This window comes from Canis aureus, chromosome 34 (assembly GCF_053574225.1).
Source record: "Canis aureus isolate CA01 chromosome 34, VMU_Caureus_v.1.0, whole genome shotgun sequence".
Taxonomy (NCBI): Eukaryota; Metazoa; Chordata; class Mammalia; order Carnivora; family Canidae; genus Canis; species Canis aureus.
The window spans coordinates 2,066,257-2,076,667 of NC_135644.1; the positions used below are offsets into that span (position 1 = coordinate 2,066,257).

Here is a 10,411-nt window from a genome sequence, read left to right on the forward strand (position 1 = left end):
CTGGGCCCTAGTCCTTCTCCCCCTGGCCCTGACCCTCCTCCCACTGGCCCTGACCCTCCTCCACCTGGTCCCTGGCCCTCCTTCACCTGGTCCCTGGCCCTCCTCCACCTGGGCCCTAGTCCTCCTCCCCCAGGCCCTGACCCTCCTCCCCCTGGCCCTGACCCTTCTTCACCTGGTCCCTGGCCCTCCTCCACCTGGTCCCTGGCCCTTCTCCCCCTGGCCCTGGCCCTCCTCCCCCTGGCCCTGACCCTCCTCCACCTGGGCCCTAGTCCTCCTCCCCCTGGCCCTGACCCTCCTCCCACTGGCCCTGGCCCTCCTCCACCCGGCCCTGGCCCTCCTCCCCCTGGCCCTGGCCCTCCTCCACCCAGCCCATGGGAGTGCTCTGCCAGCAGGGGCAGTGGGGAGGCACAGGAAGAGGATTTCCAGGCAGCCCCATGACTGGTGGACCGGGAGGCGGGGAGGCGGAGGAGGCCGAAGGAGTCCCACCCGCGCTGGCCTCTGTGGAACTTCCAGGCTCAGGGGGATGGAGGAGGAAATCTGGCTTAAAATGTCCTCAGGGCGGGAGCAACAGGCTGGAGCCGGTGAGTCATGGGTTCTGGGGAAGAAACTGCTCTGACTCAGTGGGTCGGGGCCACAGGGAGTTTCCCCCAGGACTCGCTCCTGAATCAGCCTGGTCCGGCTAAGATCCCATATAGACGGTGGGTGGGTGGCGGGGGGTAGATGGGGGGGCAGGTGTGTGTGTGGGGGAGTCAGTGTGGGGGACCCGGTGGGGGGGCAGGTGTGTGTGGGGGAGTCAGTGTGGGGGGAGTCAGTGTGGGGGTCCACTGCACCTGCGCCCGCCCTGGGTGTGTGGTGGCTCCGCCCTGGTGCTGGAGGGTCACCCCTGCAGCCCAATTCACCACCTATCGCTCCTCCTCCCCCCCCCCCCCGCCCCAGGCCCCACTTCTCCTCCCCCTTGGGCCCGCTCCTCCTCCCCAGGGGCCATGCTGCTGGTGGAGGCCGCGGGGCTCCAACCTGGGGCACCCACCGTCGGGGGGTGTCTGCAGCTGTGTTCCCATAGCAGCCACAGAGGCCACTGGCCCCTCATAACCGGGGGTGGTGGGTCCCGACCTGCTGTGACACGTGGCTCTGCAGCCGGGCCAACTGGGCAAGCCGCGTTGGTCAGCAAGCTGTTTTTCTGGCATTTTCTCAGCTAAGCAGAGTGTCCTGGTAGCACACTGAACCTGTTAAGGGAAATACCATGAATGGGGTGGGTGAGAGGAAAGAGGCACCTCTAGACCAGACGCTATCACTTACATGCATGTTTAAGGGAATATCCAGGCGCCCCTAGGATTTCACGACTGATGCAGCCGTGTAGGAACCTGGGGACACAGTCCCAGGAGCTCCCACTCACTCGCTACAAAACCCATAACAACCTATTTGTGACACAGAGAATCCCTGAGCTGTTGAAGTCTCTAGGGGTTGGGAGGTGCGGTGTGAGCTGGGGAGGTTTCAATAGTAAAGCAATGCAAAAAGGGTCATGAATACTTTTTGCCTTATGAATAGTTGGGTTCCAGGACCCCTGGGGGCCTCAGCTCATGATCCCTGGGTCGGGGTGGGGCCTTGTATGGGGCTCCCTGCTCAGCGGGAAGCCTGCCTCTCCGGCTCCCTCTGCCTGCCACTCCTGCTTGTGCTCTCTCTCTCTCTCTCTCTCAAATAAATACATACAATATTTAAAAAATAAAATAATAAAAATCCTTTTTTAAAAAAATAAACAGCTGGGTTCTAGAGGGAGCCCGTAGCTCTCCTACTTATTAGCTGTGTGAGTTTGGGTGAATTTTTAAAATTCTCCATGTTCCAGTTTCTTTATTAAGTGGAGATAACATTACTTCATGCCTCATAGACTTATTGCAATGGTAACTGAATTAATACAATGGAAAAGTCTGGAACCATGCCCCAACTCAGGGTAACTTCAGTGAATATTGCCACGAGCACTGTTGTTATTGCTGCATGCGTGTACACCCCTGAACTCCTCTAGGTCGGTCACTTTTTCCTCTATTCCTGGTTTCGTGAATTTGGGTGTTAATTGAAGATAGACTGTCTTTTTAGATTTCATCATTTTCATCTTTTTCCAATTGTCACGTGACCAAGTGGGGGGACTTCAGCTGGTCTCCAACACCCCAGGCCTCCGCCTTGTCTCCCTGGAGGGTTTGGGAGAAGGGCCTGTGTGTCCATGCATCCGTCCCAAGCGGGATTGGTCCGTTCTGACCTGGCTCTCCACCCAACAGTCAGGCTCGGCCTTGAGGGGAAGACGAACTGGGCCAGCTCTTCTGTGAGAGGGTAGAAGACAAGCCTACTATTTTAGAGGCATATTATCAGGTCATTTGGTCATATTTTCTAATCTAGTTTTTACCAATAACAAAGCTGATATTTCTCCACCAATATAACCTCAGGGCCTTTTTCTCAGTTGGTTTTGACTCAGAGAAAATAAAACGTTATTTATTAGATCACCAAATTCTCAAAACCTATTATGTAGAAGGTTCCAGGAGGTTACTGTAGGTGATACATTGATGACTAAGATACCGTCTGTTCCTTGGGAAGCTTGAAATCTAGTAAAAGGAATGATGACTTTTCACAAATATCTATCACACAAGATTAATTCTTTAAATAATAAAAGGAAATTTTACAGGCGACTCAAAGGAGGGAGAAATCTCTTTCATCTGGAGATATCAAAAAAAAAAGATCGTATTTAATGTGGTTCTTACTTTGGCGGGGGAAAGAATTTTGAGCAAACAGCAATGCTATGAAGGCGGAAGACGGTGAGTGTGTGTCAAGAGAGGGAGGGTGGTGAGGAGAGATCTGTGGAGAAGCAACGAATAGTTTATTTTGGCCAAAATAGAGTGTAAGGAAGGAAGTGGGCGAGGAGGCTGGGCACGAATGGGCCGTATAGTGAAACCCTCAGGAGGGTTTCCAACGGGACACTAACTCTGCAGATGCATTTATTTTTTTATTTTTATTTTTATTTTCTGCAGATGCATTTAACGGAGATTAATCAGGCAGTGATACTTAAGGCAGGTTTGGGTCAAAGGTTGAAGAATGGGAATAATTGGAGTTGCGTTGATTCCTTTTTTTGTTTGAACCTAAGCCTTGGTTTCACAAAATACAGCGTATAACATAGATTTTTTTTTAAATGCAATTTTCTTTTTTTTTTAAATATATTTTTTATTTATTTATGATAGTCATACAGAGAGAGAGAGAGAGGCAGAGACACAGGCAGAGGGAGAAGCAGGCTCCATGCACCGGGAGCCCGATGTGGGATTCGATCCCGGGTCTCCAGGATCGCGCCCTGGGCCAAGGGCAGGCGCCAAACCGCTGCGCCACCCAGGGATCCCGTATAACATAGATTTACGTTAGAGGGATAAGCCAGTTGGCTCAGACCCGGATGTGGAGTTTGAGACACCACAGAACCAGGCAACTGAAGAGCTGGTCACTTCTTGCTCCGCTCTATCCTCTAGGTGGAAAACAGATGCCCCCTGCCCCTCCCCCCCGGTGGGGAGTGTGAAGAATTTGTTGCCCCTTTTAATCAGTTACACCGACTCTGCAATTTATTAGCCTTGTAAACTAGGGTTTTTCAAACTTTCTCAGCTCTAGTCTCCTAATAGTCACAAGGAAAACCTCACAGACCTCTGGAAGTCAGAGGAGATCACACGTGGGCCTACCTCACACAGGTCCTGGCCTGGGAAGGGTGCCAGGAAATGATGGCTATCGCCGTCGTCATCACCCTTCTGCTCAGGCTCAGCTACTGGCTCTGCCGTTGACTAGCTGTGTGCTTAGCCTCGTGAGCCCTGGTTTGCTCATCTCTAAAATGGGGATCATAAGTAACTACGGTCGTAAAAATTTACGAGGTGATCTATACCCAGGACTTCTCAAGATGACAGTACTAGCAGCTCCCAGCATTGCTGTGAAGGTGTCATAGTTCTTGGAGGTAAAGCATTCAGCACGACAGTTGTCATATAGTCCAGGCTCTACATGTCACCTCCCATTATTATAGGCGCTACTGCTACTGCTACCACCACCACCACCACCACCACTTCTCTAATCACAGCAGGTAGATATCACCTTTCCATCAAATGTGGGTTCTTTAAACAATTTTCTTAATACCTATCTCACTTACAAAATTAGGTAGGTAGATAGGAGGATATTTTAAGTCATGCACCGAAGATATCTCGCAGACAGTTTACCCTGTTTACGAGGGATTCGGGGTGTTGGGCTAAAGGTACGAATTTTAGAATAATATGCATAGAGATAATACCTAGAGGGAGTATGGGGGGAACCCAGAGGGAGTATAAGAAGAAAGGGGGGCTGTTGGTCCACACTAGGGGTTTGCTTATAGCGCGCAGAGGAAGAAGAGAAGCCGGAAGACGGTGCGTAAGGAAGGATTAGGGATCCAGAAGCAGAACAACGTGACCGGTCACAGGCCCAAGGACGGAGGAGGTCGCACAAAGCGAGGGATGTTCGAGGCTGCTAGATGCACATAAAGGCTTGAGCAAAACGGCAGGTTTGCTACCTACGAGGTGCTTGGTGATGTGAGAATCAAGGGCGGAATCCAAATTCCAAGGAACTGAAGGGCGGCTGGGTAGTGGGGAAAACGGGAAGACAGTGCAGCCTATTTTGAAAGATGTTTTGCAAAGAAAAGAGGGAAAACATAGGGTAGCAGCCTGGGCAGTAGTAAAGTTAAGGGGATGATTTTTTTTTTTAAGATTTTATTTATTTATTCATAGAGACACAGAGAGAGGCAGAGACAGAGGCAGAGGGAGAAGCAGGCTCCGTGCAGGGAGCCTGATGTGGGACTCGATCCCAGGACCCCAGGGTCTCGCCCTGGGCCGAGGGCAGGTGCCCCGCCGCCGAGCCCCCCGGGAGTCCCATGGGAAAGATCTTTATAAGGAGGATAAAAGGACAAATATTTATAGGAATGTTTGTGGGAATTCGAGCAGGGAGAGTGGGTGCAGACACATGCAGAGAGGCCCGGGGGAGGTGAGGACACGGGCGGGCCACGCGGCGGGCCACGCGGAGCCCCGGGAGGGCAGCGGCAGGTTCTGAGGTGGGAGCTGAAGGGCGCTCTGGGGGGCTGGCCGCAGCCGAGCCGAGGCCCCTGGGCTTAGCCAGGTGGGACGCGTGAGCTGCTGGACACCCGCCCGCTGACCGGCCGCGGAGCGCGATGCTGCTGAGGCACGAGTGGGGGGGAGAGGCGCGAGGGCCACCGGGCGCTAGCTTGGGGGCCATCGCCATGACAAGTGAGCCCGGAAACAGGAGGAGGAACCCGAAGGCGAGGGAGAGTTCGGGACACACGGGGGTACCACCGGCACTGAAACCGAGGGGGCTCATGGACAAATGCAAGGACTTGCCTTAGGGTCACAACGTGGCTTCTCAGGGTTCAAGGTCAAGTAAGGTGAGGTGCAGGGAGCTTCGGGAGCGGCACCCGGCAGGCGGGGAGGACCGGCTGGAGGACCCCACCTCCTCCCTACTTACGGACCCGATCAAGTTACTAGGCCTTTCCACGTGGTTTCTCACTGGAAAGTGGGGGTCCTGTTGGTGCCCACTTTTAGAATTGTCGTCACGACTAAGTGGAATAATATATATATATAAAGTGTCTCGGGGCACCCGGGGGGCTCAGCGGTTGAGCCTCTGCCTTGGGTCCAGGTCATGACCCGGGAGTCCCAGGATCGGGTCCCACGTCGCTCCCTGCACGGAGCCTGCTTCTCCCTCTGCCTGTGTCCCTGCCTCTCTCTGGGCCTCTCAGGAATAAACAAATGGAATCTTAAAAAAAAGAAAAAAAGTAAAACTTTCCATACTTCTCATCCAAATTCTGATAAAATCAGACTTAAATACTGGCTAATGTAGCTGATGAAAAAAAAATGTATCTCATGGCTCCATCAGTGTGCATTTTCCCGGTTACAAATGAAGTTGACCATCCTTTCAAACGTTTCTGGGTCATCTGCACTTACTTTTCTAGGAGTTTCCTGCTCATGACTTTTGCTTGCTTTTTTTGTTGGGTTGTTCATGTTTTCTCAATTTCTAGAAAATTCTTTATATGGTCTGGGTACCACATAGCAATCTTTTTTAATTGCTCCTTCTTTTTCTTTTTAAAGTAGGCTCCACACCCAGCCGTGCAGCCCAGCGTGAAGCCCAACGTGGGGCTTGAACTCACAACACCAAGGTCACGACCTGAACCGGGATCAGGAGTCCGGATGCTTAACCAGGTGAGCGGCCCGGGTGCCCGACGGCTCTTTCCATCCTTGGTCTCCTAGCTCTGTGGAGGGCATCTGCGGTAGGGAGCAGCTTTCCATTTGCACTGACCTCTTTGCACGCGGGGTTCTCCGCCGGTCTTGCAGGCAGAAATTAGTTGGTGCATCCTGCGGGGCAGGGCTGCCCAGGTCCATATGGCAGGCCCCACGCACGGTTGCTTGGAAGGGAAGGTCTCAACTGTGCAGACACACTTCAGCGCCTGAGTCTGATCCCCCCAGGCTCCCCGCAGCCCCGCCGAGTCACCCGCCCCCCCCGGACTTTCTGGGAACTTGGATTGTAGCCGAGGATGTTACCATCCGGCTCACACAGGCCAACCTCCCACCACGTTGACCCCGAGCGCAGGTTCTGATTACGTGCTCTTGTCATTCTTCCCTGGAGGGGGCCAGGACGACGCTGATTATTCTCGTACTAAAGCAAACTTAAGTAGGCGGTTCCACGGCCACGGTTCAGCAGGCCCCCCGAATGTTCCCCACAAGACTTCCACCGTGGAGACAATCCCTTGACGTCGAAAATGAGGAGACGGAGCAGAAAGGGGCCGAGAGGGCCGGTCCTCGGCCAGGCGCCAGGCTGCGGAAGCGCCTCCCGTCCGTCCTCGTCCTCGGGAGTGGGGTTCGTGTCCAGAGAGGAAAGTACTCGGAGGAGCAGATGCTGAAGCGCCACGGCCCAGCCCGGTGTCCCTGTCCCCGGAGCAGGGCCCGCGGCCTCACTCGGGCCTCAGCAGGGCCCCGGTGGCTCCTCCGACAGCCCGGACCTGATGGGGGGTGGGGGGGCGGTGGGGCAGCTCTCCATCCCGGGGCCCGACGGGGGGCCCAGGTCTCCATCCCGGGGCCTGACGGGGGGCCCAGGTCTCCATCCTGGACCTGACAGGGGGCCCAGGTCTCCATCCAGGACCCGACAGGGGTCCAGCTCTGAACCCGCACACCCTTTCCACTGTCCCCACAGCTAGTGGCCCCCGCGGGTCGCCCCGGGGCCCTTCGGCCTCCTGCTGCCTCCTTGTTCCCGGTTCCAACGGTGGCGGGGCCTCGGGCAGGGAGGCGGCAAGGACACAGGATGTCGGAGGAGCAGGGACTCGACCCCAGGACCCCCGAGCCCCCGGGGCGCCCCTGTTCTAGGCCCTTTGTATGAATCAGCTGGACGAGAAGCCGGTGAGCGTGAGCCTGAGCTGCAGTCCCGACCCCGGGACCCATTTCTGTGGGACAGGCCCAGGCTCCCCGCGAGCAGAGACAAGCAAACAAGAAGATGGGGCGGGGGGTGCAACTTCGCTCTCGGGGAGCCCCGAGGCGGGGACGTGGGGAGAAAGCTGCTGGAACCACCGGGGTTCACCTGCTCCTTGTGTAATTGGGTGCCGGGGTGCCTGTCGCCCCGGGTACTGCTCTGAACACTTCCAAATATTAATTTGGTCTCCACACCGAACCCTACATTATGGCCCTTTTCCCAGAACCCAGGAGCCTCGGCCCGCCCGCCCGCTCGGGGCCACCAGGCCGTGGGTCCCTCTGCCTTCTGCGGAACCCTCCCCTCGGGGGCCGCCTGCGCCTCCGCCCAGCTCACGACCGGCCTGGGGTGCAGCCCTATGGGGCCCCTGCCCAGCGGGTGTTCCCTCCCCTCGCCCCCTCCCCAGCTCCTGCCCTCCCTCTCCCTCTCTCTGTCTCAAATAAAAAAAAATCCTTATAAAAAAAGAGAGACTCCCTTATTTACATTAGGAAAGGCCCCCCCCAGACAAACCTAATACAGCCCCTAACCTGCCAGGAAGGCGGGGGCGCCGCGGGCCTCTCCCTCCCTCTGTTTCTCCCCGCTCCTGCCCGGCTCGCACGTGCTCTCGCTCGCTCCCTCTCTGCCAAATAAATAAATAAATAAATAAATAAATAAATAAATAAAATCTTAAAAATAATTAACCGGGGGACGCTGGTGGAGCCCTGTGTGAGGACAACGAAAGCCGCCTTTTCTTCAACAAACCAGAATGTGCGAGCCCGTTCGCGGCCACTGAGCACGGGACACTGGGGACGAGCACTGGGCCATCGGCCCCCGGACCCCCCCCGCCCCGGGCGGGCGCGTGAACACAGCCCCAGAGCTGCCCCCGCCGGGACAGGGGGACCGGCAGGCGCCACGGACGTAATCACAGTAGAACCTCGAAGGAGCAGTTTCAGGAAAGGCGCAGAATTTCTCTGCTTTGCACGAAGCGCGTGTCATTTGGTTGGCACCCGGCTGTGCTTTCACCGTGGGCGCTAGGCGAGACGGCCTCACTCTCATCCGGGTTCAAGCCCCACTCCACAGTGTTCTTCTGGAAGAAGGGGGTGCCCCGAAGTCGAAGGGTTTTCTCGGCTTTAGTCGAGATCTAGAGAGGCAGGATTCCGTCCCCCTCGCCCCCTTAGCAGGCAGCGGGCTCTTCTCTTGCGTCTTCCGCACCCAGCCGTCGTAAGCTCGTCCGCTACCCCACGGCACCTTGGACGGCACGGCCCGGCCCGAGTACGGGGAGGTGGGCAGACCGCGGCCGAAGCCTGGGGAAGTCTCGTCTGAGTCCTTCCTGTCTCCCTCTAAAGGACAAGTAGGCTACACCTGCCTGGCAGGTGAGGAGCCTAAGGCCCAGAGAGGGTAGGCGGTTGGCTCATGAGCCCGGAGCCCATGGACCGAACGGAGCAGCCCACCTGCGGGGAGCAAGTGCCCGGCCTCAGGCCTCGTGCAAAACTCCCCCTTGGTTAAATCCGTAGCGTCCTGGTGATCCCGCTGACTGTGCTCCCCTCGCACGCGGGCCGAGCCAGAGCCCCGAAGGCCGACGTCACCTCCCAGCCGGTGCACTCGTGGATTGGTCCCTGCTTTCTCTTTCTGCAAAGTTTTGCTGCCACTTCTTCCATCTTTGCTCTGCTGGGGACTTACTTCCCATTTCACTGAGAGCATGGAAACAAGCAGCGGAGAACTCCATGCTGCCCCCAAGGCATCTACTGACCTACAGCCTCGGCCGGTGTACCTGCCTGCGCTGGCGGGGGCTGAGTGTCCATGCTCCCGCCCAAACCTGAACACTCCTTGTTGTGCACGGCACCCCATTCCTTCCTTACCTTCTCCACAATGGCTTCTTTCAAAGCCATCCTCTTTACTGTGTCCTCAATTTTCCGACCACTACTCATCATTGCCCTCAGTATACAGGTTATCCTGGAATATCTCCTATATTAAAAGCAAAATCAGACTTCCTGGGTTCCTGATCTGGCATTAGAGACGTAGGTGATTGGGGTGCCCGGGTGGCCCAGTGGGTTATGCGTCTGCCCTCGGCTCCGGTTGTGATCTCGGGGTCCCGAGAACTGAGCTCTGCTGAGCCTGCTTCCCCTCCCTGCTGCTCGTGGGCATGTGCGCGTGCGCGTGTGTGTGCATGCATGCTCTCTCCAATAAATCAAATCTTTTAAAAAAAAGAGGTAGGTAATTGTCAGTCTGTCCTAACCATGAGTAAAAAGCTGAACAAATTGAGAAATCAGCTTTTCTAAGATCCATCAGAGATGCAAGGTCGCGGGCAAACCACTGCCTCTGAACCTGAGAGACAGGCCGATGGAGAGAGTGCGTGACAACGTACTGAAGCAGAAACCAGCATAAGGGCTCTTGTCGCCACCGTAGGAGAACCTGAACGTAAGTGATGGATTACTGGGGGCTGAGGACCGACAAGTCTGAGAGTTGACGCTCCTGGGAGACTCAGTCCTCAGAGGCCCCCCATGATGTTGTGGATTTTATCTCTAGAATCTTGCCTTGGTTCTCACAGTGAATATCGGAGAAAATCCTGCTCGTGCTTCTGACAGGAGGAAGAGAAAAGTATTGATAGTTTTCGAGAGAAAACTATCTCGAAATATGCAAGCGCACCTTAACAAGAAGGTGCCCGACCTAAACGACCGACCGAGATTTTATCAGAAGGGAAACACCCAATTCCAATTCCAGGCAGCTCTAGCCTTCCACACAGGAGGAGGGAAACACCCCACCCCGATCCTTCTGGCCTTCCGCCCCGGGGAAGGGGAGGAGCCCACTCCAGCCCCCACTAGCCCTCTCGTCCCACCTGGGGGGCAAACACAGATGTGACCGTAGCGTTCACAGTTCCGAGGGACTTACTAAAAGACCCAGACCCAGTCATGGGACCTAGACTGCTTTCCCTCCC

At 55.7% G+C, this 10,411-nt stretch overlaps 1 long non-coding RNA gene across 4 annotated transcripts; it reads left to right on the forward strand.

Moving 5' to 3' along the window:
* The first annotated feature begins 232 nt into the window (after positions 1-232).
* On the forward strand, positions 233-8,144 carry LOC144304727 (uncharacterized). 4 transcript variants are annotated; one of them, XR_013371706.1, is made up of 4 exons: positions 233-581; positions 6,129-6,239; positions 6,664-7,436; positions 7,724-8,144. It is a non-coding gene; the product is annotated as an uncharacterized LOC144304727 (long non-coding RNA). The 4 variants fall into 4 exon arrangements; XR_013371708.1 differs by having other exon boundaries at positions 237-581; positions 6,664-6,894; positions 7,228-8,144; XR_013371707.1 differs by having other exon boundaries at positions 245-581; positions 6,132-6,239; positions 6,664-8,144.
* Positions 8,145-10,411: the final 2,267 nt, after the last annotated feature.